This window comes from Peromyscus leucopus, chromosome 7 (assembly GCF_004664715.2).
Source record: "Peromyscus leucopus breed LL Stock chromosome 7, UCI_PerLeu_2.1, whole genome shotgun sequence".
NCBI classification, from domain to species: Eukaryota; Metazoa; Chordata; class Mammalia; order Rodentia; family Cricetidae; genus Peromyscus; species Peromyscus leucopus.
In genome coordinates, this window is record NC_051069.1 from 898824 (window position 1) to 926674 (window position 27851).

Genomic DNA, 27851 nt, shown 5'->3' on the forward strand with positions numbered 1-27851 from the left:
GGGGCTGGCGCGGCCTCCTGGCGACGCGGCGCTCGCTGCTCTCCGGCCCGGCTCTGCGGGGCTGCAGCGGGAGCGGGACCCGGGAGGCGGAGGCGGTAAGTGAGCCCGGAGCCGGAGCGGGGAGGGTGGGCGCGGGCCCCCGGGGCTGCCCCGGACGGCGAGGGGCTCGGGCTCCTGCCGCTTTGCGCAGTGCTCAGCCTGAGCGTTGGTCCCCGGATCCCGGCGCGGACGCCGCAGTCCCGGGGCTGGAGGTGCGCTCCTGCCTCCCGCACCGCGCCCTGGCACCCCAGACGCGCCGAGCAGTTGGTGGCGAACCTGTGCAGGGCTCCAGTGACAGCTGCGGGCGAGCAGCACCGAGCACTGCACTCCCCGCCCTTCCCTGCAGTGTTTGATCTCAGCGTGCTCTTTAAGAACATTCCTTAAACCGGACAGCCTGGTGGTCGCTCCTCTGTCCTGGCCGGTCACCCCGAAAGTCCTTACCCCACAAGAGCACTTTTTTTTTCCCTTTGCCTTTTGAAGGACTTTTCCAAGTTGCATCACCGTTTGGCTTCTAGACAGGTGCCTGGCTGTGGTATTGGACAGAGAATTTTTAGAAGAACTTTGTATATTTACTATGTGCGTGCCCCTTCACCCCAAGAGCCCTCCAACACCGAGTACCCTGTTCAAAATACAGTGGGAGTTCTGTTAAAGGTGACCTGGCTCGCAAACTGGGCTACACACCTGGTGAGATTTAAAATCAAAAGAAAAAAAAAAATCCTCACCTTCGTTACCCTCTGCCTACATCCCGATTCCAGGGGTCTCGGGGCGGGGGGGGGGGAGATCAGCCGGTGGGAACATTTAAAAAGCTCCCCCCATGGTTCTGGGTGCTGCCAGGTTTGGAACTCGGAAGCTCAGAGCTCTCCCTGGGGAGAACCCATCTGCATGCAGCGCTCAGGCTTCTTACCCACCTCTCCACCAGGGGGGCTGTGGACGCCGCATGCCAACCTTAGACCGCAGGTGGTGCCTTAAAAAAAGAAAAGTTCCCTTTGTTCCTAACTCTGTTTACAGTAAATATTTCCAGGGGCACTTTCTACCCAGGAGGTTGGAGTGTGGGCATTAGAATCTCAAGTCCTTGCCAGCGTCAAGGTTATAACACTGGGTTGTCCTACCCAGGGAAAACCAAGTGATTTGGAAAGGATCTCAGATGAAAAGGGGAAGAGAACAGTTAGGATTTGGTGAGCTCTTGTAGACCCTTCCTTACACACTCACACGCGTGCCCACACACACACGTTGAAGTACTGGTGTTTGCATAATCATAAGTTTTTTTCCTGAAGTTGGCGAGATTCTAAAGGCTTTGCACCTGGCACTGTGTCCACGTGTGTGTATTTGTGAGTTCTATTCGATGTGTGCTCCGGCCCTCAGGAGCAACCGTCTGTATATTCCCTGATAGAATGAACCGGAGTCAGTGAAAGCGCGCTTCCAGGAGCATGGCAGAGCCCAGGTAACTTTCCAGTCACCTGTCAGGTTATGTGAAGAATGATAGGACAAAGGAAAAAGCTGAGCCCACGTTTGAATCCAGTGATTTTGGTCACATATGTTTTATCAACACAATTGTCCCTAGGCTGACACTCTCTGGTATTCTAAGTAAATATTCTCAGGAGTCTCTCTCCTGGGTGTTAACAATGTAGCCACAAATCAGATTTTTGCCTTTTCCTGAAGTGCTGGCCCCGTGTATTGTCTTTTTGTAGTATCAACATGCAGTCCCTTTAAGGATGCCCAAGGGAGGGTGTTTGCCTGTGTTTGTTTCTGGCCTCTAACATGAGCCAGATGGACAGTGATTTTGAAAAATAAAAAATGATAGAGTCTTGCTCCGTTGGTTTGTCCGGCTTTCCTTTCCTCCTGCTCCCATATGTACCCTGTCCTGTCGCTGGGTTCAGCTGTTACAAGTGTGACCGCTGGGGAGTGGCCACCGTAGTTGTGGCCCTGGCTCAGGAGTGGAGGTTATGTGGAGTGCAGGGTGTCACAGGGTGGCCCCCGGAGCCAAGTCTTCACCCTTTGGGGAACAGAACCATATAGAAAGTATTTTCCCGAGTGTGTGTGTGTGTGTGTGTGTGTGTGTACATGCATGAGCATGTACCAGTCCATCAAAATGGGGCTTGTAAACTCCTTTTCAGCTGGGGAACAAGATTTCCCTAGGATGCTCTGGGACTCCTGGTCTCTGAAAAGTCGTGCCTGAGGAGCAGCAGTTAGTTTCCTGTACGCTGAGACTGAACAGTGGCAGTTGCCTGGGAGCTGGGAGCGCAGTCTGGCCCCACCCCGTGTGTGGCTCAGTGTGGCCAGAGGCAGATTGGTTACAACCCTTCTCACTCTGGGGTAGCAGTGGTCGTGTGCTCACCCAACCAGAAGAAAGTAAGTGAATAAAAATGGGACTCGTGAGTGGGATACCTTCATCTCGGGGAAGGGTACAGCCTCCGGAAGAGGCCTGTGATTTGTCCTGAGAGCTGTGATTGTCTGTTATAACCAGCCACTTAGTATGGTGGCTTCATTTTGTGTGCGTGTGCACACGCCCATGTGTGTCTTAAGTTACTTTCCCATGCTGGCGGAGTGAGGAATGATGGAATTTAAAGTGTCTCTTAGCTCTTTCCCTCTGAAACTCTTTATCTAAAGGATGATGTTAACCTTTTCAAAAGGCTCAGCTGAGTGGTCCCTCCCTCCCTCCCTCCCCCCTTCCTTTGGTCCTGGTACTAAAGGGCAAAGATATATAGAGAGGCTGCACCCAAGGAGAAAAATAAAGTTCAAGGGATTGAAAATTGGGCAAGTTCCCCTGGGTGACACCCAAGCACACACTTTCTTCTGTCATTTGGCGTTGTTGTTAAGATGGAACCAGTTATGATATGAGAACCCAGAAAGGGGGGCGGAAGGGGGAGGGGAGGAGAGATGCTCACGGGGGCGGCACCAGGGCTGAGTGGTCTTCCTGAAGTGGGAAGCTTGCTGGGGTGTTCAGTCCAATGTCCCCACTGGGGCTGGTAGGATGGCTCAGCTGGTAACGGTGCTTGCTGCCAAGCCTGGGGACCTGAGTTTGAGCCACAGAACCTACAAGGCAGGAGAGCTGATTCCTGCAGGTGGTTTTCTGACACCCATGTGCTCGCCGCGTCACAATCTCCTCTACTTTATTCCTTCATGTGTCTGTCTTCCTGCTTCCCAAGCCAGTGTTCCCAGGTCCTTGCACGTGCGCACGCGCGTGGCGGGAGCTCCTCGACTGAGGTAAATCCTCCTGCCTTAGCCTCTCAAGTGCCGGGATTTACTGCCCAGCCACATGAGAGGTGGTGGTTGTTATTTCTTTCTTTGGTTATTCATTGAGCAACTATTTAAAAAGCCACTAATGTTGGCTGAGCTCTGTCCCATCTGCCAAGATCTTGGTCCACAGGATACAGGTCCTTGCATTAAAGAGCCTGAGTTTGGGTAGTGGGATCTCAGACTGGGTTCTGGTGAGCTGGGTACTGTGTAGAGGTGTCTAGCCTCACCTGGCTCGATTCGCCTGCAGTTCATGGATATGGAAGGCATAAAAAACCACTTTCTGAGATTCAAGTTGCAGCTCATTTCTGACTCTGGGACTCTGCACCGGCTTTGAACCGGAGTGAGCTGTGGGTCTGGAGGAGGGGGAGGGGCAGGCCCCCATCACTCAGGAGGGAAGAATGAGGATGCCAGGCTCTGGTGGATGCATTTTGCTGGAGGGTCTCTAGGGAGCTGGGAAGCCTGTGTGAACAGGACAGGCCCATCTGGCTGTTGGTGGCTGGTCATGGAAGGTTAGTGGCGCTTCATCAGTGACAGAGTCGTCCGGCAGAGTCCCCGCTGTCCACAGTGGAACCTGCTTCTGCGCTCAGCCGGCAGCCTGCATGGCTGCTCGAACACAGGGCTCCTGAGCTGGCTGCAAGCCGCATTTCACTCACTCCTCAGTCTTCCCAGGAGTGCTTCACAGGCTCCCAAGCTCCCAGTTACCAGAATGGTTCCTAATGCCAGCAATAGTTACTACCACACAGGCTTGTCATCCCAGCCATTCAGGAGGCTGAATCAGAGCGTAGGTTCAAGGCTTGCCTGGGCTGAGATCAAGGCCAGGTTGGGGCAACTTAACAACTTAAATAAACCCTGTCTCCAAACCACAACAAAAATTACTTTTTTTTTTTTTTTTTTGCATCCAGACTAGTCTCAAACTCACCAGGTTGCTAGGGTGACCTTGAACTTACTGGCTGCACCTCCTAAATTCTGGGATTATAGGCAGACACCAGGTGCCTGTGAAGGCAGTGCTGGTAATTGAACCCAGAGCTTCATGTATGCCAGGCGAGCCCTGTCAATGAAAGCCCACCCCAGCCCGGTACTTACTATTTGTTTATTGATCATATCCAAGTGCCAGGTTGACCCTCAGCACTGAACCCTGATGTCCCTGGAGACTCCAGGTCCTGGGGCCACTCACCGCGCCCGCCCGTGCTGTGGCTGAGCAGAGATTTGCTCGGGTCGGGCCTTACTACAGAGCTCAGCTCTTTGCAAGGCTGCTCCCTTAGGGAGAGCTGACTAAGACATTGTGTTTTCAGGGGCAGGAGGGACAGTTTAATGGTTCTTGAGGAGGACCTGGGTTGGATTCCCAGCACCCACACACCAGCTCACAACTGTCTGTGACTCCGGTTCCAGGGAATCTGACACAGTCTTGTGGTCTCTGACACACATGAGGTGTACCTACCTTCATGCACACAAAATATTCATTCATATACATAAAAATGGGTGTGTCTTTTAAAAAAGACGTGTTTTTAGTGCTCTCCCCCCCCCCCCCTCCATGGCACAGTCCCCTCGGGTTTAGATGGATGCATAGATCCCTCCTGGAAGATGTAAATGTCTCAAAGACCATTGCGTCCTTGTGGTCCAAGAGACTTTTCACAGGCTCTTCCTCCTCCACTTCTTTTCTTGTTTTAGAGGAGAAGGCAGATTCGGCTGTTTGCGAAAGCTCTGAATGGGCCCACTCTGGGTTAGGGAGACATTGTTCCTGCGTTTCTTCAAGCTTTGCAAACCTCTGAGTTCTGGAAGTAATTGGTTACTGAGTAAGAGTGAAAAGCACACTTGAGTGCTGGGCTTTCGGGGTACAGTGAGGGTCTGCAGTCCTTGAGTGCTGGGCTTTCGGGGGTACAGTGAGGGTCTACAGTCCAAGTCTGGTTCATGTGATGCATGCAGCCAGAACAGAACTCAGCTGCACCGTAATTACCTTGAGCTCTTAAATTTGCAGGCAGTCATGGCTTCAGGCCTGACAGAACTGTCATTACTTATGAGTCCAGAACAGATTCGCAAATGAGCCGCCATCATTACCATGGGCAATGCCGTGGGCACACACACAGGGTTCCCACCTAGAAAGACTGGACTGCCAGGGACTTAGGGAGTCAGCAGGGAGTTAAGCATTGAGGATTACAACCCGGGGCATAATCTATGAACTTGGACTGTGCTGCCAGTCTGCCTGGCAGCGTCTTTGTTTATAGGGTGGGGTTTATCCCCTGCTGTCCAATCACGGTGATTTTGCTTGCCTTAGGTAAAGTACACAATGGTTCAGGCATTTTTTTTTTTTTATATATATATCTGTAAGAACAGTATTGTTGTTATTATTGAGACAGGCTCTCATGTAGTTCAGGTTACTTCAGATTCACTATGTAGCAGAATATGACTCTGAACTTCTGATCCTCCTGCCTGGACTTCCCAGGTGCCAGGATTGCATCCCCGTGCTGGAAGGTGGAGCCCCTGCGTGTTAGGGACACCTAACCAACTGAGCCGATCCCCTAGTCCTAGGTGGAGAAAGCTGGTTTTGAAGGTTTGATTTCTCTGCTGTTTGTTCGTGAGGTTTTTGCCCCTTCAGAACTGAACCACGCAGTTGCAGCTGGAAAGTGGGGAGTGTCCCTCCCTGGCCCAGTCAAGTCTCAGAAGCCTGGGGGTGGGGGACGGCCTGGCTGAGAGCCATGGTTACTGTCGAAGGATCGGGCCTGGAGAAATAGCTCAGCCCTTACAGAGGATCCAGGTTCAGTTCCCAGCGCCCACATGGTGGCTCACAACCATCTGCAACTCCAGTGCCAGGGGATCCAGTGCCCTCTTCTAACATCCAAGGGTAACACATGTGATACATGCAGACATACAAGTAAGTAAAGTACTCGTACATGTAAAATAAAGTAAATGAATTGGGTAGGGGATACTTTGCTTGGGGACCATAGCGCGGCGTTGACCAAACTCATGATCTCCTTTGATTATGAATTTTTGGGTTAGGACTTAGATATTTTTGTCTAAGATGTATCCAGACGAGTTTAGTCCTAAATGTTCCTGCTTTCCTGGGCCTCTTGTAAGCTTTGGGAAGTGAGGAGGTGAGGGAGAGCCGGGCGGTTAGAATTAGCTTTTGGCTTATTATGTAGCACTGGTCTTCTTAAGGCATGGATACCTCTCCCTGAAGGCCCAAGTCAAGGTTTCCGGGTGTGAGGCAGCAGGGTCCGATATGAGAGAAAAAGAGAGAGAGGATGAGAGAGAGAGGATGAGAGAATGGAGCAAGTTTCCTTCCTCCTAGGGGGGATGGTCTATCCAAGACTAGTTCCTCTCCTGGTGATCCCAATTCGTTCGTTCCAACCTTGTCTGCCCGTTTTCCTGTAGCTTTTCTGTGGAATAGTCTCTTCCAGCCTGTTTTGTAAGTGAGAGAAGCAAGGCCATGGGAAATGGGATAATTTGTCAAATTCAGGCAGCTTCTTAGGGGTGGGATTCAGGGTTCAAGCCCAGGTTTCTAGCTCAGTTGCCCTCACTTACTCCCCAATGATTCCTGCCCCTACTACACGTGCGTGGTTCAGCTTTCTGTTCCTGGCTGGTTTGTATTCTAACTCACTCCTCTGTTTCTTCAGCAAATGAGTGCATATATATATATATATATATATATATATATATATATATATGCCTTCATTGATTTATTACTATTATTTTTATTATTCTTTTTTTTGAGGTAGGGTTTCTCTGTATAATTCTAGCTGTCTTGGGACTCGCTTTGTAGACCAGGCTGGCCTTGAACTCACAGAGATCCACCTGCCTCTGCCTCTCGAGTGCTAGGATTAAAGACGTGTGCCACCACCACTCGGCCAGATTTTTTTTAAAGTACTCTTAAGGAGGGGTTGGTTAACTCTGAGGATGTGGCCCTCATCTTGCTAAGAGCTTGCTGGTCTCCAGCAGTTGCCTGGAAGGCCTTCCTTGTCCGTCATTGTCTGTTCTGGCAGAGTCCTCTTGTCTGGAGTTTGTATCTTCATCTGTAACGTGGGGGTTGGGGGTTCGGGGTTCGGAGCCTACTTCTGGTTGCTAGGTAGATGTAGACAGTCACAGTGGGCAGTGGGCGGCACAGCTTAGCATTGCTACCCTGCCGCTGGAGGTCAGGGATGCTGCCCCGGGCCTTCAGTTCTGAGGACAATTGGCGGCTGCAGAGGACAGTGGACTGAGCCGCGCTCCACTGAGGTGTTAGCTCAATTTACCATCTCTGATCAAAGGGAGTTTCTAGTAAGTGATAAAGGTCCCTCCCTGCTTTCCAAAGTAGAGTGCAAAGTGTAGAATTTCACTTTTTATTGGTGCTTCTGTCTGGCCGGCAGGTGTCCCTGAGGGGGAATAGCCAATTGACTCTCTGCTAAGCTCCCTTTCACTTCATTTGTAATTGCTTGCACTATTTACATATAAATAACCCTGCTTCTAGCAGGGAAGCCCCTTAACCTCCAGGTAGTTAAACTCAAACCAGGAGGAGGTCGCCAGGTGGAGTGGCCGGGGACTGGCTGCAGGCATTAAAAGGTGTGTGTGTGTGTGTGTGTGTGTGTGTGTGTGTGTGTGTCTCATTTTGCCAGTTAGTTTTAACTGTCAACTTGTCACAACTTAAGACTCACTTGAGAAGTGAGCCTTAATGAGGAATTATCTAGATCAAATTTGCCTGGTGGGGGTTGTTTTGACTATTTACTAAAGAAGACCCAACCCATTGTGGGCCACCCCATTCTCTCGGCAGGGGGTCCTGAGCCCCGTTAGAGCAGTGAAATCTAGCTGAGAGCAAGCCAGGAGCCACACTGGCTTATTTTTCCCTCAGCTCTTGACTGGATGTGATGCTCTAAGTTCCTGCCTTGACGTCCGCACAGTGATGGACTTGAACCTAGAATTGTGAGCTGAATAGGCTCCTAATTTGCTCTAAGTTACGGTATTTTTTATCACAGCAGTGGAAAAGACACGAGGACCCTTGTGTTGTTCTAAGGGGTAAATTAACCAGTGAAGGTGCTAGTGAGATTCCAGGCTGTGCCTTTAAATTATTATTGTTGTTGTTATTATTATTATTATTATTATTATTATTATTATTATTATTATTGTGCTGGGGGTCAAACCCAGAGCCTTTGTGCATGCTATACAAGCACTCTGCTACGGAGCCAAACTCCCAGCCGACAGGCGCCCCCTCTGCAGGTGTTTTTAGAACCTCTACTGCAGGCATGAGCACAGTGGAGGGCGGTGCAGGGTGACAGGAGCCACAGGTAAGGAAACCCGGGCCTCACACTGGGGTACATCTGTTGTCCTGCCAACAGTTCTTCCGCTGACATGCGCAGACCGTGCAGACTATAGAGCTGGAGGCAGCGCAGTCCAGGCCTTGGAAGTGCCAAGAGGGGAGTAAGTTGCTTGGCTACTCCATCGGTTTCACCTGGGGCTGTCCCTGTGTTTGTTGTGTGACCGCTTATGCCTCAGTTTCCTCATTTGTGAAAGGTATGAGGGTTAAGTCACCCTGGGGAAATCCAGCCTGAAGACGGAAGCTCAGCTCAGTATCTGAGCTGTTAGTAGAGCAATATCCATTCTATTTTGGTCTGTGGTGTGTGTACTGTATTGGTACTCAGGTAAGGGAGGGATTGCTTCTGATTTGGGAGTTTCCAACCACTTTTTTTTTTAAAAAAGATTTTATGTATAGGAGTGTTTACCTGAATGTGTGCATGTGTACTGTGTGTGTGCAGTACCAGCGGAAGCCAGAAGAGGGAGTCTGATTTCCTGGAACTGGCAGTACAGATAGTTGTGACAGGCCCTGTGGGTTCTGGGAACTGAGCCTGGGTCCTCTGCAAGAGCAGAGATGTGCCAGTTCCAAGCAGCCAGTGCTTGGGATGCTGAGTCATCTCTCCAGTCCCTGGGAGGTGGTTTTTTTTTTTTTTTAATTTAAGTTTAAATTTAATTATTAAAGTTTTTTGGTTTGTTTGGTAAAATACACAGTGTGAAAATTACATTTCAGAGGGGTGGAATACATTCCTGATGTTGGGGTGACCATCTTTACTATCTGATCCCAAAACTTGCCATGTCCCCAGACAGAAACCTTGTACCTACATTTTCCCTGCCATCAGGGCCGGGCCTTCTTTCTGTCTCTGTAGAAATGCGTATTCTGGAGATATCACAAACATGTATTTCCTGCCGTGTGTTGCCTTCTGTGTCTGGAGCCTTTGCTGACATACGTGGTCAAAGCTCCTTTCTGTCTCCTGATCGTTTACCGGCTCTCTGGTGCTTCTCACCAATGTCTTTTGGGGTGTGTGTGTGAGAGAGAGATGGGGGGGCGAGGTCTCACTCTATAGCCCTTGCTGGCTCAATATGTAGACGAAGCTGTATCCCAAGTGCTGGTCTTAAAGGCATCCTGGCCCTCTTTACCAGTGTCTCTCTGTAGCATGAACTTAGGGTGTTTCATCAGGCCTGTTCTCTCAAGGCGTGCCCTGTTTCAAGTGTTAAAATGCCCACGTTTAACCATCTATTTGGATCCTTTTGGCCTGCCAGCCCTAATGTTTCCACTTTTCCCATCCCATGCTTCCAACGACCCTTGACATGCTCACTGGAATGAAGCGCTCTTGCTAGGCTCCCGGCGTGCCCAGGAATAGGTTTTCTTGGGTGTTTTTATTTCTGCTGGAGATCGCGCTGCAGGAACACACATGGGGACCCCCCCCCCCCCCCCCCGTTGTGCTTAATTTCCCGAGACAGCATGGCAGGTTTTCAAAACAAGTGTCTGGGAGACACCCGCCAGGCTCCCTTTATTCCTCCCTTTAAAAGCTTTCCGCCAGGAGACGCGGCCCTCAATTAAGTCATTTAATAAAAACCTCCCTTCGTTTTAGAGCATTCTTGGGATGTGTTTACATTGCATGCCACCGAGGGCTTCTAAATGAGGCGCTGCCGAGTGAGGGATCCTTAACCTGGGCCCTTAATGACATCCTTTGCTTTAGACCTGCCAGCTTTGTAGTTTTGTCATTGGCCCAGACCCGAGGCCAGGCCGGGAGGTGGGGGGCTGGGAAGGTGTGTGTGTGTGTGTGTGTGTGTGTGTGTGTGTGTGTGTGTGCCCTGTGAGGGGGTAGAGGTTTCAGCAGCCTCTGGTAGGAGATTTCTACCTTAGAGAGGCCTGAAGCTTCGTAGAGATGTAAAATTAGTTCTCTGGAGAGACTGTACGGAGCCGGAAGCTTCCCGAGGAAGGGCAGCTGCCCTCTTTTCCCTCAGCCACCCCTTTATGTGTTCCCAGGGTGAGGGCTTCAACAGAAGTTTTAAAAAACACTCAGGAGAGCAGGTCAGCTCTAGGGGGTCTAGGCTTTGCTCCCCCCACCCCACCCCCGCCCCCAAGGCTGCCTGGGGCTGTGAGAACTGGGGGGGGGGGGCTGTTTTTTTGCTTTGGTTCAGGAGAGGTGAGTGAGAAACAGTAGGCTGCTGACTCCCTCACTTTGCTGAGGGGGGGGCAGACCCTCAGATACAGGGTGCTGTAGCCTAACCTTTTGTTTTTGATAGTGTTGTTCCGGACATCCTTCTGGTGCTAGGCCCAGACAAGAGTGGCAGAGAATCCCAGCAAGGCACTGACTGGCTCAGGTTGGGGCCCACAGGTTGTGGGGGTCCAGCCAGCCAGAGCTGGCCCTGCTCTGCCCAGGGCTGAGGCCTAGTGACCCCTCCTCACTTGAGACATGTGTGCAAGGTGCTTACAGGCATCTGGAGATGCAGCCTAGTGAAGCTTCCTGCTTCGCTTTCCTACCTGGTGGGCTTGCGACATCTGTGAGACATGGTGGGTGTCATGTCTGGCTTCTGGAGAAAACGTGGGGAAGCTGTGCGTGATCTGACTGGAAGTTCCCGAGGTGGGCACACTGAGGACTGTGAACCTTTCCCAGTGCCTGGCTGGAAAGGCTTCATGGCTCTTCAGTGTGTGAGGCTCTCACCTTTCTGAGTGGGGATGGACGCTGGGAGGGAACAGGCCTCTTCTCACAAACTGTCCTCTAGAGATGTCAGGGAGAAAATGTCCCATTTCCTGATGAAACACAGGCAACCGAGTTAGACTATAGGAATTTTCCCCCCTTGAGACAGGGTTTTCCTGTCACAGCCCTGGCTGTCCTGGAACTCACTCTAGACCAGGTTGGCCTAGAATTCACAGAGATCCGCCTGCCTCTGCCTCCTGGGTACTGGGATTAAAGGCGTGTGCCACCACCATCCTGTCTAGGAGGTTTTTGTTGTTTGTTGTTGCTATGTTTTACATTTAACCCTTGGGTATTTCTTGGGGGGAATTCAGCTATACTTTTAAGTAATCCCGTGGCATTTATCCATTGTACCTGGGCAACCAGGTTTGGGATTAGTGGGTTGGGGGAGGGGATCTTAAGGAGAGGCATCAGAAGGCCCTGGCTAGGACAGTCTGAAACTTGACCTAGTGGAGGACAGGAGTTCCTGTAGCTGTGTCTGGTTAATGTAAAGGGGAAAAGCCCAGCAGTGAAATAAGGTCTCTTTTTTAAACCTCCCCTGGTACCTGGCACAGAGTAGGACACATTTGAAGGATGAATGGATGTTTAGGTCAAGATCCAAAGCAAACTTTATGAAGTGTACGGCCCCGACCTACCAGCTCAGCTCAGCAAGAAAGAAAGTCCTGCTGGAAATTTATCCTGCAAATAAATCTCAGCTGTCATTTCTGCTTTTGCTCTGAGCTCATTGCTGGGAATCAATCTGAGGATGGAACTCTGTTCATCTGTTCCACACTGACGCCTGCAGTACCAAGGGCCCCAGAATAAAGCTGGGAAGGGGTTTCACAGAGAAGGGTCTAACAGAATCATCTCGGAGATGGCGTACAGTGTGGTGTGTTTATAGTATGTGGCTTCTAGAAGTCTGTGTCTTTTTCTTTTTTGAGACGTGGTCTCACTTATGTAGCCTTGCCTGTCCTAGAACTCGCTCTATCAGACTGGCCTCAATTCAGATTCACAGAGATCTGCTTGCCTCTACCCTCTTGGTTACCCTGGACCAGTACAGCAGAAAATGTGATTTTGGTTGGATTACTTTGGTAATAAGAGTAGAACCACTGCTAACAGTCGGTGAGATAGGAATCTTCAGTGTCATTGATGGTTGTCTGTAGAAAAGTGTGACTGTGCCTGTTGGTGTGAAGAAATGTTATATGCAGTAGCTTTCCAAGCACTGTTCTCCCTCGTGAGAATGTGGAGGCAGTAAGCAATGGAAGACTCTTCTGGGGTCATGGGTAGTAGACTATCGAGTTGGGCTGTCCTTCATTCCCTTGCTCTGGGGTGACTTTCTGAGTTGCTTCCGGTACATCGGAAGGGAGAATGTTGTAAGGGATGTTCTCTGAAGTCGCCGTTAGCCTCTGTGCTCCTGGGTTTTAGCATTAAGCCGTGTGTAACGGTCACCGGATACCCACACCGCCCAGACAATGCTGGTGTCTGATGTCATTGGACTTTGCTGCAGCCATTTCCTTTGGAACAAAATGAAAAGCTTTCAACATTTACAGAGGAAGGAAAATGCACAATCTTGGTGAGCCTTCTCTGCTGCAGGCTGAGAGGAACCACAGCCATAGCCCAACTGCTTTCTCAAATGTGTGTGTGTGCATGTGTGTGTGTGTGAGTCATACCTATATGAGTCCTTAGACATATCTGGAATTAGAATATTGTTTCCTATCTTTTGGGGACACTAGATTGAGATGCTGAGAAACCGACCTCGGTGGCATATTATATTCTAAAGTTTACTTGATTTAAATTTAATTTTGTGTGTGTGTGTGTGTGTGTGTGTGTGTGTGTGTGCACATGCATATATAACATTGATGTTCATACCCCCTTGACACAATTTTAAAACCTCCTGGCTTTCAGGATTCTATACTATATCCTCCAAGTTTGTGGTGATTGGAGTGTGCCATTTTAGATGAATTCTGCACCGTTATCAGAAACAGTCATAAGACTGAAACTAACTAATACCTGTAAGTGCTCGCTGGGTACTAATTTATCTTCTTGTAATGACCTCACTGTCAGTCCATCTTACTAAGGAAACTGAGGTGCAGAGAGATTAAGTACTTTGCCAAGCTGATACAACTGGTCAGCAGTGGGGCTGGGTTTGAACCCCAGGACATGTGCATTAGTTAAAGCAAGGGCTGGTCGGAATAAGTCACGTTCAATCTGCAGGCTGACCTCATAAACTGGAGGATGTGTTTATGGTGTTTCAATGATCTGAGCTAATCCAAATCCTTTACCACATGACCAGCATCTAAAGTTATTTCACCCACAGGCATATGTTTCGCAAATTGAGTATAAATCCACGCTACATGAAAGGATAGTAAATTTAGCCAGTCAACATGAAACACTTCGAACAGAGGGCTGGCCGTCTCCCCTGCTTCCTTAGGGAAGAAAGATGAGCTGGTTCAGGTCCCAAGCGACTGCTCCATTCCAAATGAGTTATTTCACCAGAATAAAATATTCTTTCTCCTGCAAAAACCAGCTACTGCTTTTAGAGCCTCCCGTCATTTTTCCTCTTCAGTGGGTGATTAATCCTGATGGGGTGACTCTGGCCAGTTTCCTTCTGCTGTGACCTCAGAGGCAGCATCCGCAGTGTGACGCACACTTCTTGAGATGAAGTTGGGGCCACATGCTTCTGGGTTCCCTGGGCCACCCACTTGGCTTCTGGCCTGAGAAACAGAAGAACAGGCACTGGAGAGACAGGGGTGCAGCAGGATTAAGGTCTCAAAGCTCAGATCCTGACATCAGATGAAATATCAGTAGGTGTTTGCTGCAGCTGCTACTGTTCAGTACTGAGCTCTACCCAGAACCCAGCACTGCGCTAAGTACTGCTGCATGGACTTAGTTCTCATCACATTTCCATGAAGCAGGTGATGTGTTTATCCTCATTTTCAGGTTTCAGATGTTAAAGGAATTGACTCAAGGCCACACTTTAGCAGTGACAGTTCCGGCTCAAACCTAGATTTTATTATTTTGTTTAAAGTTAAATATATGTCATAAGGATAGGGAATCTTGTACAGGTTTTTGCCTTGTCCTAGCTATCATTCTTCAGCAGTAGCCACTCTTTCTTACCGTAGGTCAGTCTTCACTATTTGAACTTCATGGCAAATGGAAGGACTCACAGAGCGTGTACCCTTTTGTGTCTTACTTTATTAAGAAGACTTTTAACATGTATTTATTTCTTTTATGCGTATGCGATAGCATTCGCATAGAGGTCAGAAGTCAACGTGCAAGAGCTGATTCTCTCCCAATCGTGGGGGCCCGGGTATCGAACTCAGGTCATCAGGCTTGGTGGCAGGTGCCTTTACCCGCTGGGCCAGGCTGCCATCTCTTACTTTCTTTTTGTTTAGTCTGACAGTTGTGAGATCACTCGATGGGGATTGAACCCAGTGTATACTAGGCAAACACTTGAACAACCGACTTGCATTCTCATCCCAACAAGAAACAACAGATGCACCCAGGCATGGTGGCGCACGCCTTTAATCCCAGCCCTCTGATGGGCAGAGGCAGGAGGATCTCTGAGTTCGAGGCCAGCCTAGTCAACAGAGTTCCAGGACAGCCAGGGCTACACAGAGAAACCCTGTCTCAACGCTCCCCCCCCCCAATACCAAAAACCAAAACCCAAAACCAAAACTAACCAAACCAAACCAAACAAACAAAAATAATAGATGCTTATAGCCCAGAAATATTTTGAAAATATGAAAAAAATAAGATGAAAATTCAAAACCATTTTCAGTTTTACTACCAGGTTAAACAGTTGTTAATCTAGGGAAGTATTCCCTGAGCATTTATTTATGTATATGTGTGGGTTTTCTTTGTTTTTGTGTCTCTTCCTTCAATTCTAAGTTAGTGTTACTTTGTTCAGGAAAAAAAGGGATATTTTCAATCCATATATAATGAAATTGGGAAACAATGAATAAAGAGGTGGTGACGTCAGGATTCAGGATTTCCCTCCTATTGCGTTTTCTGCATCTCTTTGGAGGAAGAGGGAAAGGAGGCAGGAAGTCTCACTGACTGTGTGCTCACACCCCCATGAGGGCTGGGTGCTCACACTCCCAGAGGAGACCAGAGCGTGTGGAAGGGGCATGGGCTCAGCAGCCATTGGGCAGAAAGCATGTTTGAAAACCAGTCTTGTTCCAGCCCTACAAACTAAGCATGTTGGGAGATGGGGTGCGAATTGTCTGCTCAGACTGGACGGGCAGGTTGCTGGGGTTGCAGAGGCAGACAACCCCACTGTGTTAACCCGCCCCCCCCCATGTTGGCACAGCACAGCACCTATGGAGAGCAGTACATAGAGTGTAGGCCTCCTGCCTGGGACAGTCACCTCTGTTCCCTTCAAATGTGTTGAATCCAAGCCTTGTTGTTCGACATTAAATATGATGGTAAGGGACAGCAGGTAAAGGCATTTGCCATCAAGCTTGATGACCGCAGAGGGACCTCTGGGACCCACATGGTACAAGGAAAGAACTGACTCTTACAGGTTGTCCATTGATATCTACACATGTGCCATGGTGCTCCTGAGTATACACACACACACACACCACACTCACACACACACCACACACACATACACACACACCATACACACACCACACACACATACACACACACCATACACATACCACACACACACTCATATACACACACACTACACAGACACCATACACACATACCACACACACATACACACACACACACACACTTACATACACACATACCACACACACCATACACATACCACACACACATGCATACACACACACACACACACACACTTACACACATACCACACACACCATACACATACCACACACACATACTTACATACACACATACCACACACACATACACACATACCATGCACACACACTTACACACCACACACACCATACATATACACACATCACACACACACCACACACACACCACACACACACATCTGCAAGTAAATAGGTATGTAATAAAAAAATTAAAAACAAAGAATTCAACCTTAAAATTCCAATTATAGTCAGATAAATGGTGGTCTTGTGGTATTATTGGCTGAGATCCAAGTAAGTCACTTGTGTTTTGACAAGTTAAACCCTGCTCCACTTTTTTACAGCCTACTTATTTTGGCCAATAAAAAAACCTGTGGGTGAGGCATGATGCTGAACACCTTTAATCCCAGCACTGGGGAGGCCGAGGCGGGTGGATCTGAGTGCCAGGCCAGCCTGGGCTACAGAGTGAGTGCCAGGCCAGCCTGGGCTACAGATCGATACCCTGCCTCACAAAGAAAGCGCTACTGTGTTGGCTTTTTTCCGTGTCTTGTTGCTTGCCTTAGTCTCTTGGGTTTGTCTTAATTGTGGAGAGCAGAGTTCTCTGTTGAGGAACCCTCACTGCCTGTCTCCCATGTTGATTCCCCAGCGTTCTGTGCACTCTCTCCTGGTTCCCTGGTTTGTGCATAGAGAGTGCTTGCAGGCATCTGAGGAGTTAAACACCTAATGGTGGCTGGTGGGGCTTGCTGGCTTCAGCTGCTGTGATCTCTGCCCTTTCTGTCTTAGATTAAGTCACTGCTAGGGACCTCTGATTTTCCTGTCCTAGCCCACGGGAACATATTTCCTACTCTATGAATAGGACTTTAAGATACAGATTCAAATATTAAGAGAAGGCAGTGGGCTAAAGGCACCCGAGACTCCGGCTGCATGCATCCACACATGCATCCATGCGTGCATCCATGCATGCTTTATTTCAGACGGAAAACTGAGAGCTGGGTACTTTTCCAGCTCTTCTGAAGAGGGGAGGGGTGTTTCCAGTGATGTCAGCCTGAAGCTTCGGATCACAGAGCTGTACTTTCCACAGTGCCTTCCAGGGACAGAATGTCGGGGGAGTGTTTAGAAAGTGACTGTTAAGGAGCTTTGATTGCTAGCTAAGGATGAAGGGGGTCTGTCTCTCAGGGGTGACCATCATGGTGGTCTTGGCTAGACCAGTCTGTCCCTGACTCACACTGTGCTTTCTCAGTGGGCTGGACCTCCTTCTATGGGGCTGGTTTCCTGCGAACTTAGGCCAAGACTATGGTGCTAAGAAAATGATACTGTTTTTGCAAACGTTACAGTATGTTTAAAACACTTTCTCTCAACTGTATAAAGCTTCTTTTCGTGAAATAGAAGTTAAAAAAAAGTTCTCAAGCCCACAAATCAAAGCCTGGGGGACGAACCATTTGCGGATGCTCGGGTGTTTATTTCAAAACAGGTCTCATTGACTTTGAAGATCAGGAAGGCCTGCTCCATTGTGCAGCCCCGAGAATCTCCAGCAGACCTGAGCTGTAGTGCTTTTGTGGGCAAAAGTGAATTTCATGGCCAAACCTCAGTGGCTGGAGTATTTGCTTCTGGAAACCATTATAGCAATCCACAACCCTTGAAAGGCAACATCTGGCTGGCTAGAGGCAAGCTGGCAGATACTCAGTCTAAGTAGAGGTGATGCTGTCCTAGAGATGGCCGGGTACCATTCTCCAAGTCTAGAGCGGCATCTGGGTTGACATCTCTGGAGTGGAAGGTGGCCCCTGTCTTGAGAAGACTCCTGTGCTGCCAGGGAAACCAGGAACCTCCCCTTAGCCCATCCAGGAAGAGACTTCCCACACTCCTTGTTCCCGGAGACAGACACCTCATGAGTGCTGCCGGGGGAGTGCCCTGGGCCAGTGTTCTGTGGGCAGCTGTGGCCTCCCCTGCAATTTGAGGTGTTGATTTAGGCTGTTAGAAACGCCTCTGCCCCATGGCCCTTTCTCAGGCCTGCCCGGGCTTTTGTTCTCATTAACTGGGCTCAGAAGTCCAGGGACCTGGAAGCCTTGTGGTATTTCCAGGAAAATGGCTCAGCGTTTGCCCTCTGTTCTCCCCGCTAACCCTGGAAAAGCCCAGTCTTGTGTCTTTGGAAACACTGGAGCCAACTTTCCCCTTCTGCCCTCTGGCACACAACTGTGGCACTTGCAGGGATTTATGGATGGTGAGGTTCCCCTTAGCCTGCAATTTTTTAGTAGTATGTAAGGCATTTTCTCATGAAGAATGCTGTTCTAATAAATCCGGTGAACCTGTCATGGATTTTCTGAAACCGAGTTTCTCTGAAAAGCTGCAGGAATGGCACCCTGCAGGAGCTTATTGAGAAATATGGGCCCTTATATCAAGTGTTTTTGCAAAGGGTGCATTTTCATATAAGAATGCTTTCCGAGGCAATTTCGTTCAGTGCTTTCCAGCCATGGCTTTCTCAGCCTCAGGCGATTGGTCTGAAAGGGTGAGATTTAACTTCCCTCTGGTCACTTCAGCTTTCAAGGGCACTAGGAAAACAAAGACTGGGAATACCACAGTTCCTCCCAATGAGCGGGGTGTGGGGGGTATGGGGTGGTGGGTCACAGAGTGACTCCCTCAAGCCACTCAGAGGTAGGAGCCTGATTTTGAATAGCTATTAGCCCCGCATGCTTAAAGTCCTCCTAATTCTATCTTGAGAAACCTCAGCAAGGTTGAAAGGAAAGAAAGGAACACACAGAACCCAAGATGTCCTGTACCAGAACAGTGGGGTTTGTGTGAATGTTAATGAAATCAAGTTGTTATGAGTATTCATGAGGTTGCTGGGATGGTCAGGAGGTGGGTGACATCTCATGGAGGTAAGGTGACTCTTCCTCCTTCCAAAACATGGTGGGCTCTGCCACTCCCCTGATCCCGTGACCATCGTCGTCCCATTCATACTTGTGCTCTCGGCTATTAGGTGCTGACCTTGGTCTCAAGGTCATGCTGCTGTTCCACGTCACCCATCCTTCTGTCCCCAGGGATGCCATACTGTTGTTCCTTCTCTCTAGGTGGGTCTTTTCCCTCTCCTCTCTGGATGGCGTACCATACCTGATTTCTCATATTGACTGTGGGTCACCATGAGGTGCTCTTCCTTTTTAAAAAATAATTTATTTTTATTTTATGTGCATTGGTGTTTTACCTGCATGTATGTCTGTGTGAGGGTATCAGATCTTGGGGTTATAGACAGTTGTGAGCTGCCATGTGGGTGCCAGGAATTGAACCTGGGTCCTCTGGAAGAGCAGACAGTGCTCTTAACCACTAAGCCATCTCTCCAGAACATCCTGCTCTGGCCAGCCTGCCTTGTCCCTGTGTATTTTTTTACCTTTGTAACCTGAGGCTCTTTCCTACCGTGAGCTCCAGCAGTGGGCACACAAATGAGCTGAGCCTTTTGAAAAACTCTTTGGGGGATACAACTTTTAATACAAACGCCATTGATTGATAGATTTATTTATTTGTGTACACATACATGCAAGACATTTTCTCACCATCTGCTGTGTGTGCGGTTCTATTTTAACAAAAGGCTCCACCCTGACTCTTGAATGGTAGAGGAGGAGACACAATAAACACCGGCAGATAAGGAGTAAACACACCTATCAGTTGGTGAGGAGGGCCAGAAGAACAATGTGGCCGATAAGGTGGTCTGGAGGCCTGGACCCTCCCTTATCAGAAAGGCCTTTCCTATGAGCTGTTGAGCTGTTGGGAGAGTTTCTCTGAAAAGCAACAATGAGCTGAGCTCTGCAGCTGGCCTGGCTGCTTGGCTGTTTGGAGGAAAAGACTCAGACATTCATCGCAGGGCTGGAGGATTGCTCGGGCGTTCTGAGAACCCAAGGGAGCGGAAGTAGCTGGAGTGAGGGGGAGGGAGGAAGTGCTCTTAGGGGAGATGGTGGGGATGGGTGGTCAGGGCATGGACTTTGCAAGTCATCTTAAGGGGTTCGTTCAGACGGAAGCTGGACGTCTATTAAGAGTTCCGAGAAGGATGCTGGTGCGCAGCCCAGGGAAGCAGCCAGGACTTGCTGCGGATTCATTTTGCAGTCATTACAGGGGTGGGGTGGGGATGAGAACAAGATGGCAACTAAAAACTTGGGATATCACTAGAAGCCAGGCACCTGCCTGACCCGGAAGGTTTAAAAACATCAAACATGCTTTCAGAGTAGTCATCAGACCCTCATGCAGCGTCATCATCAAATACATGCAGTGTCGTCACCAGACACATGCAGCGTCGTCATCAGACACACATGCAGCGTCGTCATCAGACACACATGCAGCGTCGTCATCAGACACACGCAGCGTCATCAGACCCTCATGCAGCATCGTCATCAGACACATGCAGTGTCGTCATCAGACACATGCAGCGTCGTCATCAGACCCTCATGCAGCGTCGTCATCAGACACTCACAGGCGTGCTCATTCAGTTCCAAACCACGAGGACTGCATGTCCTCGGGTGCTTGTTTGGCGTTGCATGCAGTATAAAACACTTTTCTTACATTTATTTACTTATGAAAACGTTGAGTGCTTACAGACCCAGCAAGCAGCCTGATGTTTCCTGGGCTGGTTGACTCTATGATCTGTGGCTGTCGCTTTATTTCTGGGCCGTGGACAGGGTGTGGAGAAGCTCCTTGCTTTCTGGTGGGGGATGGATGGTAGATGGTCGGGTCGTCTGATGACTGGACGTGGCTCCTCAATGGCTGGTGTGGCCGTGAGGAGTCAAGACGCTGGACGTCTTGTCTGACTTGACAGAGCGTATGGCAACCCCATGTTTGGACGGCGTTTTCCGTTTGTGCCTAGCATGTGTGCTGAGCAGAGACTCCCCACCGGCTTTGCTTTTCTCTCCTGCCTTCGTTCTTACCATTCCAAACATGGTTCACGAGAATTTTGAAAAAATCTAATCCTATTGTGGCTGTGATTTTTTTTTTCATCAGAAAGCTTATTAGAATAACAATTAGAGTTGAGATGGCTCATGGAGGTAAAGGCACTCGCCAAGCCTGATAACCTGATTTCAGTCCTTGGGACCCATACGATAGAAGGAGAGAACCAACTCCGACAAGCTGTCCCTGACCTCCACACTGACTCCTTGGCATGTGGGATCACTGACGCCCATATACCACATGATCTCCCTCTCCCCCATACACATAAATGCAATCAAAATTAAAAAAGAAGAACTAGTCCTTTTGCTGCCCAAACCAAAATATTCCCTCTTGATAGTTAAAATTTGTGAGTTTAAAATACCGGTTCAGACAGTTTGCTTGTAGTCGGAAAGCATTTTGAGACTTCGTTCTATTTGGTGCCTTCACGGGACATTGAGGTGAGGGTGGGGCAAGAGCCGAGGCTTCCGTGATCTACTGTTTGTCCATTTCCTGCTGACATCTTGCAGAGTTGAATCTTCAGGAAGAAGGCAGCCCACCCTAATCAGAAGGCCTTCCCACAGGGTTGCGGGGCTAGCCACACCCGGTTCTGTTTACTTTGCTGGAGGCAGGCAGAGTTAGGTTTCCCTGAGGCCGGATAGACACACACACATTCATAAACTGAAGTTATTTTCTTTGATAGACACCGCCTTGAGGCTGTCTGGTCTCCAGCGCACCCAGTCTGGTGGTTCCTTTGGGATCCCAGGGTCCATTACTCTGGAACCACGGCATACGGCGAGCGAGCCGTCATGCCAGAGTGAAGTTCACGGGTGTTAGTGTCCTTTCCCCATCTCTCTTGACTCAGGCAGCAGAGGAGTTGCTAAGAGACTCTCTTAGGCTCCCTCAAAGTTGTTTGTTTATTTTACCGATCCATTTATTTTGAGACAGGATCTCACTATATAGCCCAGACTGGCCTCAGACTCATTGTGTGGCCCAGGCTGGCCTTAGACTTACTGTGTAGCTCAGGTTGGCCTCAAACTTGAGACCTTCCTGCCTCATCCTTTGTAGTACGGGCATTAAAGGTTCATGGCACTGTGTCCCACTCAAAGTTGACTTCTGATTCATTGCCCTGGTCCTGGTCCTGTGCATATTCATTGTAGAGGGCCTGGGTTCGGCTCCCAGCACCCACATGGCAGCTAGTAACTGTCTGTAACTCCTGTTCCATGGGATCTGACACCCTCTTATGATTCCCTTAGGCACTACATGCACACGGGGCACATATATACACAATGGTAAAACACATAAAATAAAAATAAATCTTTTTTTTTTTCTTTTCTTTTCAAGACAGGGATTCTCAATGTAACAGCCTTGGCTGTCCTGGATCTCGCTCTGTAGACCAGGCTGGCCTCGAACTCACAGAGATCCGCCTGGCTCTGCCACCCAAGTGCTGGGCTAGAGATGATGCTGTCTTAAAAATGGCTCCTGAGAAGTGACACCTGAGGTTGACCTTTGGCCTCTACACGCACATTCATTTGCATACACGTGTGTGCACCTCGTCCAGCACATACACATTGTGAGCTCTAGCATGCACACATTTACACTTGAAGAAATTGTTAAAATTGGCCCTGGCCTGTGAGGATTTCAGACAATTGGAAGCCACTCAGACAAAGCGTAGGTGTGGCTGTGTGTTCTCAATCGAGCCTAAATCAGAGAGTTGTTTTTCTTAGAGAAAAATGCAGAGAAATGGGTCCAATAAAAACCGTGTTTGGACCGAGAACCCAAACGCCTGGGAGGGAGTCATGGACTGAAAGTTCCCTGCCAAGCGCTGGGCCTGTGCAGTGTTTTGTGTTTAGACTCGTCAGTCTGGGGCTTGGCCGGAAGCTCTGGTCCCCTCCCTAGCGGGAAGGTTAAAGGCCCCAGCTATCAGCACAAGAAAGTATTTGATCCTTACAGGGCTGTTCAGGACTCTTCTGAGAGTGAGCACTGACTGCCTCGGGTAAGCCATGCTCTGGCTCAGTGGAGGGAGGGTTTGAGGACCATGTTTAAGAAGGAACCTGATTTAGTAAAAGTGGGTGAGCAAAGATTGTGGAATGGCCCAGAACTGTCGTCCACCAGTATGAAACACGCTGCACCCATGCCTTAGCTTCTTTCTGCTTTTGCTAAAAAGATAACAATACATTTTTCTTTCTGTGTGTGGTGTATGCATGTGCGTGCATGTATGTATGCATTTAAACATGTCTGTGATGGAGGAGATCTGATGCCCTCTTCTGGCCTCTGCAGGCAGACACACACACACACACACACACACACAGAGTTTATAAATTGAATTTAAAAAAAGTGAAACTACTAGCAAGTTGAATGGGGCATTGGCAATTTTTCAGAATCCGTTTGGATGTACTGAGTGGCCCCTGGGGGACTCTGCTGAGGGAGAAAACAGCAGAGACTGGATTTACAATGACTACAGGAATACAGGCTTGGTGCTTCCTGTTTCCCTAATGTACGACAGCTGATAAAGCGCTTCCTCATTCATGACCTCATTCCATCCCATAATGGCCGTCCTGTTCTCAATGTGCTTGTCTTTCTCGGGAGGCCAGCATGGAGGCCTTACTTCTAAGCTCCTGTGTTGGAATGTAAGAGGAGACTAGAGTTCCCACTCCTATCTGTTATGAATCTGAGATACTCCCAGATCCACATGGGGTCAAGGTGGCCTGGGAACTTGTCCTCACTGTTGGGTGTGTACACATCTTTGGTATATGTTCAATGGCTGGACCCACCCCTCTTTTTTTTTTTTTTTAAGTTTTATTTTGAGGTGGGGTTTTCAGATATCCCCAGGCTGGCTCTGAGCTTGTGAACATCACATCCTCCTGCCTTCATCCCGTGAGTTAGGTATGTGCTATGATGCCCAGTTTATAGGGATCTGAGCACTGAACCCAGGGCTTCATGTATGCTAGGCAAATACTCTACCGGCTGAGCTATATCCACAGTCTCCCGCCCTGCCCTGCCCCCCCCCCACTCCCTCTTACAGGTGTGAGCGGCGACTTGCCTAAGATCCTATTGCTTCCAGAGATGGGAGATGCTTCTGTTTCCGGAGTGGTTGGGACTGCACTGCTCCACTTGTTCATGGTCATCAGGAAAATTCTCATTTTCTCTTTAAAGGTCTACACGACTCTTCATATTCTGCTGTCCCTCTCAATTGAGTAAGCCAGCCTTCTCTTAACTCCCCAGCTCTGTTCTTCCAGGAGCCTCCTTGCTGTGGGAGCCTACAGACTCCTCCTCCCATTTGCTGGGAATTTGAGATGGGATGAAGGTGGCTTGGCAACTTGTCTCATCCTTGCTGTGTGCATGTCTTTGGTATACGCCCCACTACTGGCCAGTAGGGCCGGCGGCAGCGGCACCAACCCCCACCCCTGGTTCTTACAATTCTCTGCGGCCCCTCCCCTGTCCTCCTACCCCCCCTCCCCGCAGCAGCAACAACAACCACCTACACTCCAGATGAGTTCCAGAAGCTCATTGGGCCATTAATTGACTGTGTGGCTTTAGAGTGGATTTCTTGGGAACAGAAATGGTGGGCAGGGTCTTGAATGTTGAATAAAGCCCAGCCCCTTAACCAAGATGCCTTTGCCCATTGTATAGTTGAACTTTGGAGGCAGATGGGTACATGTGACCTTTGGCGCTGTTACATCTGCTAGGTGACCTTAGGCAAGTGATTAAACCCTCTGAACCTTAGCTTGCTTCATCTGAAAAACAGTGGTCAATTACATGATACTTACTGGTCGATCTTGGAAAAATATTATAAACATATACTGTTCAGCATCACCCTTGACACATGGTGGGATGGTCAGGATGGTTTATGACTGTGCTACTAGTTATTACTAATTCTTGATAATTACTGGTGTGTTTAGCATCAGACACCTGTGGGTAAAGTGTCTGTTCCGTGGATTGTTTGGTTTGGTGAGGGAGAGAGACATTAAGTAAAAATTTTAAACACTTGCAGAAATGTAGAACTGTAGTTACCGTGAGGAATGATGTTGGAAAGCATGTCCTAGGAGCTTGGCGGAGCTCTGGTGGGTGGGGGCGGGGGGTAGGGGGGACCTGTGTTGTTGGTGGACGGACTTTGGGTGCAGTTAGGTGGCTTGGGGCTCTGATGCTACTGGGTTCACATCCCAGCAGGGTGGAGGCGGCCTGAGCTCTGGGGAATTGGTGATGGTAGCTGTTTTAATAGGTGACCATCCTATTAAAGCTGACTGAGACAGAGACATCCCCAGTGACTCTGAGGTCACGAAGAAGGAAGTCACCATAAGGAGAGGAGCTGGGAAGGGGCCTGTGAGCTGGGAAGGAGGTGTCCCACACTTGAATCAGGGAAGCCAGGCCAGAGCGTGCCTATTAAGGGATGTTTTAACATGGTCTCCTCTTGTACCGAGTCCATTTTTACCCCCCACCAGCACTTCCTGTCACAGGGCTTCCTGTGGCCACACAAGCTTAATGAATACCTGTCTTCTCCATGTAATTCGCCTCCATCGTTCTCCTTCCTTGCTCTGCGCACGTCTCCTTTCCAGTCCTAGTCGGTTTCTCTTGGTTCTGCTCTGCGACAAAATCACAGATGAGTGTAGGAGCTGGGAACTGAACCTGGGTCCTCTGCAAGAGCAGCTGGTGCTCTAACCACTGAGCAGCCTCCCTAGCCCCAACTGTTTTTTTTAAATCCATAACTGCCAAGAAAGATTTCCTTTCTTTGTTTCCATTGGCGCTCTGTCCTTTTCCTCTTCAGTTTTTTCCCCTTTTTCCTTTCTTTGCAGTGATTTTTGTTTTTTTAACTTTGCCTGTTCTATCTCACAGTTTGACACCTGTTTTGGTAAGAATGTCTGCTTCCTGCCGCCGGCAGGGCAGTCAGGGCACGGGGCACTTTAGTCTAAGACTCCCAAGCATGGAGGCTGCCGTCAAAGAGATGTACCAGGACCCAAAGGATACTTTGGTTTTCATACAAAAACATGTATAAATTATCCCCTAGGAAAAAACCACAGGCATATAACTGCCTTCTCTCCTTCTTCAGGTTTATGTGTACATCCGCTGTCCACCTGAGGCCCATGTTAATGTTCCACCTGGGCTAATGTCCAGAGGACTGTTTTGGATGTTGCAGTCCTGAGTGGGTTAATGTTCAGAGCGAAGGCACCAAGGTTCAGAGTGAGCGAATTTCGGAGTTAATTTCACTGTTGTTGCAGTCTGAAGACTTCCATTATGTTGATTGTTGTGACAGCCGTAAGGCACAGACGAGGGACCCCATTTAGGTTTAGAGGGCAGCCTAGAGTCATGGTTACATGACTGATGTGAGAGACATCACCACAGGGATGGAGAAGAGCATCCCTGAGCAGAAGTTTCGATTCCCAAAACATGGAGCTAGGAGCTTGAAATTGGTTCACCTAGGGGGAAGCTCAGGTGTGTTAGCCTCTGGACACTTTTCCCTTTGCAGACTGTCATCCACCTGCATGAGATGGGATGAGGTGGAGGATGGGCACCAGGTTCTGGAGAGGACAGAGACAAGAGTGACTTTGTTTTGTGTGTTTGGGTTATCTCACTGATGTCTTTCCTGGCACTCCCAAGGCAGAGAGGGATTTCCCTGCGCTGACATTGCCGTTCTTTGTTAAATCCCTACCATACCCAGCAGCTGGGCTTGCCCTACCCTTAGGAGTTCGGCAGCCGTTCAGCACAGCAGCGAACTACCAGAAGGGAGAAGGAAAGCGCCTCTCCATCCCGCTCGCATTGATCCCACTCTGTTCTTTGCGCATGAGCACTGGGTGATGTCTGATGTTTGTACTCCAGGCTGGGGACAGAAGACAGGTCTGGCAGAGTTTACATCCTGGGGTGGAGGGAGAGAGTGGCCAAGGAAGGCTGCTGTTTTTAAAGGTCAGCTTTCTTATTCTCTGTTGAGACAGTCACATGCACTTGGCCTCAAACTCAGTCTGTAACTAAGGATAACCTTGAGCTTCTGATGCTCCTGCCTCCACTTCCCACGTGTCCCAAGTGCCGATATTGCAGACCTGCACCGCCACATCTCTTTTGTGCAGCGCTGGGGGTCAAAGCCCCAGCCTCCTGCATGCTAGGCAAGCACTCTCCCCCTGAGCCACATCCCCAGTGCTCCTAACACACTCCCGGGTGACCTTTGAGTGGCAGTCCTCCCCAGGCCATGCACTCCCGGGTGATCTTTGAGTGGTAGTCCTCCCCCCCGGGTGATCTTTGAGTGGCAGTCCTCCCCAGGCCATGCACCAGGACCCTGCGGCTCTGCCCCTCACTGACTTCCAAGGGCCTTGCTCGGGGCCCGAGTCTCTATAACACCTTGAGTCTTACTGGCGTTTTCTCCAACTTCGGCAAACCCTAGAGTCCTGTGAGGCTCTCCCGTCTCCGCCTAGGATCTGGCCGAGCCATTTCACTGAGCCTCTGACGGGCCTGGCTCAGAGCTCTAAGCCTCTTGTTGGCGTGAACACATGGCTCTGACCTCAAAGGGAGTATGAAATCATTTATTCTGGAGCCAGATAGAAGTGACCGTGACCTAGGAATATGGATTCAGGTTGCTCCCAATACCATAGTCTGACGTGGTAACGCTTTCATGCAGCATTCTTTCTTTCTTTCTTTCTTTCTTTCTTTCTTTCTTTCTTTCTTTCTTTCTTTCTTTCTTTCTTTCTTTCTTTCTTTCTTTCTTTCTTTCTCTTTCTTTCTTTCTTCCTTCCTTCTTCCTTCCTTCCTTCCTTCCTCCCTTCCTTCCTTCCTTCTTTCCTTTCTTTCTTTCTAATGTATTTATTTATTTTATGTGTATGAGTACTCTATTTGCATATATGCTTGCAGGCCAGAAGAGGGCATCAGACCCCATTACAGATGGTTGTGAGCCACCGTGTGGGTGCTGGGAATTGAACTCAGGACCTCTGGAAGAACAGCCAGTGCTCTT

The 27851-nt window shown here is 49.2% G+C and overlaps 1 protein-coding gene across 1 annotated transcript in view; it reads left to right on the forward strand.

Moving 5' to 3' along the window:
- The window catches only part of Cgnl1 (cingulin like 1), a 149387-nt gene continuing 121536 nt past the window's right edge, over nucleotides 1–27851 (forward strand). The window contains exon 1 of the mRNA XM_028865572.1: nucleotides 1–95. The gene's annotated coding sequence lies outside the window, so the exon portion shown is untranslated. The remainder of the gene's footprint in view (nucleotides 96–27851) is intronic.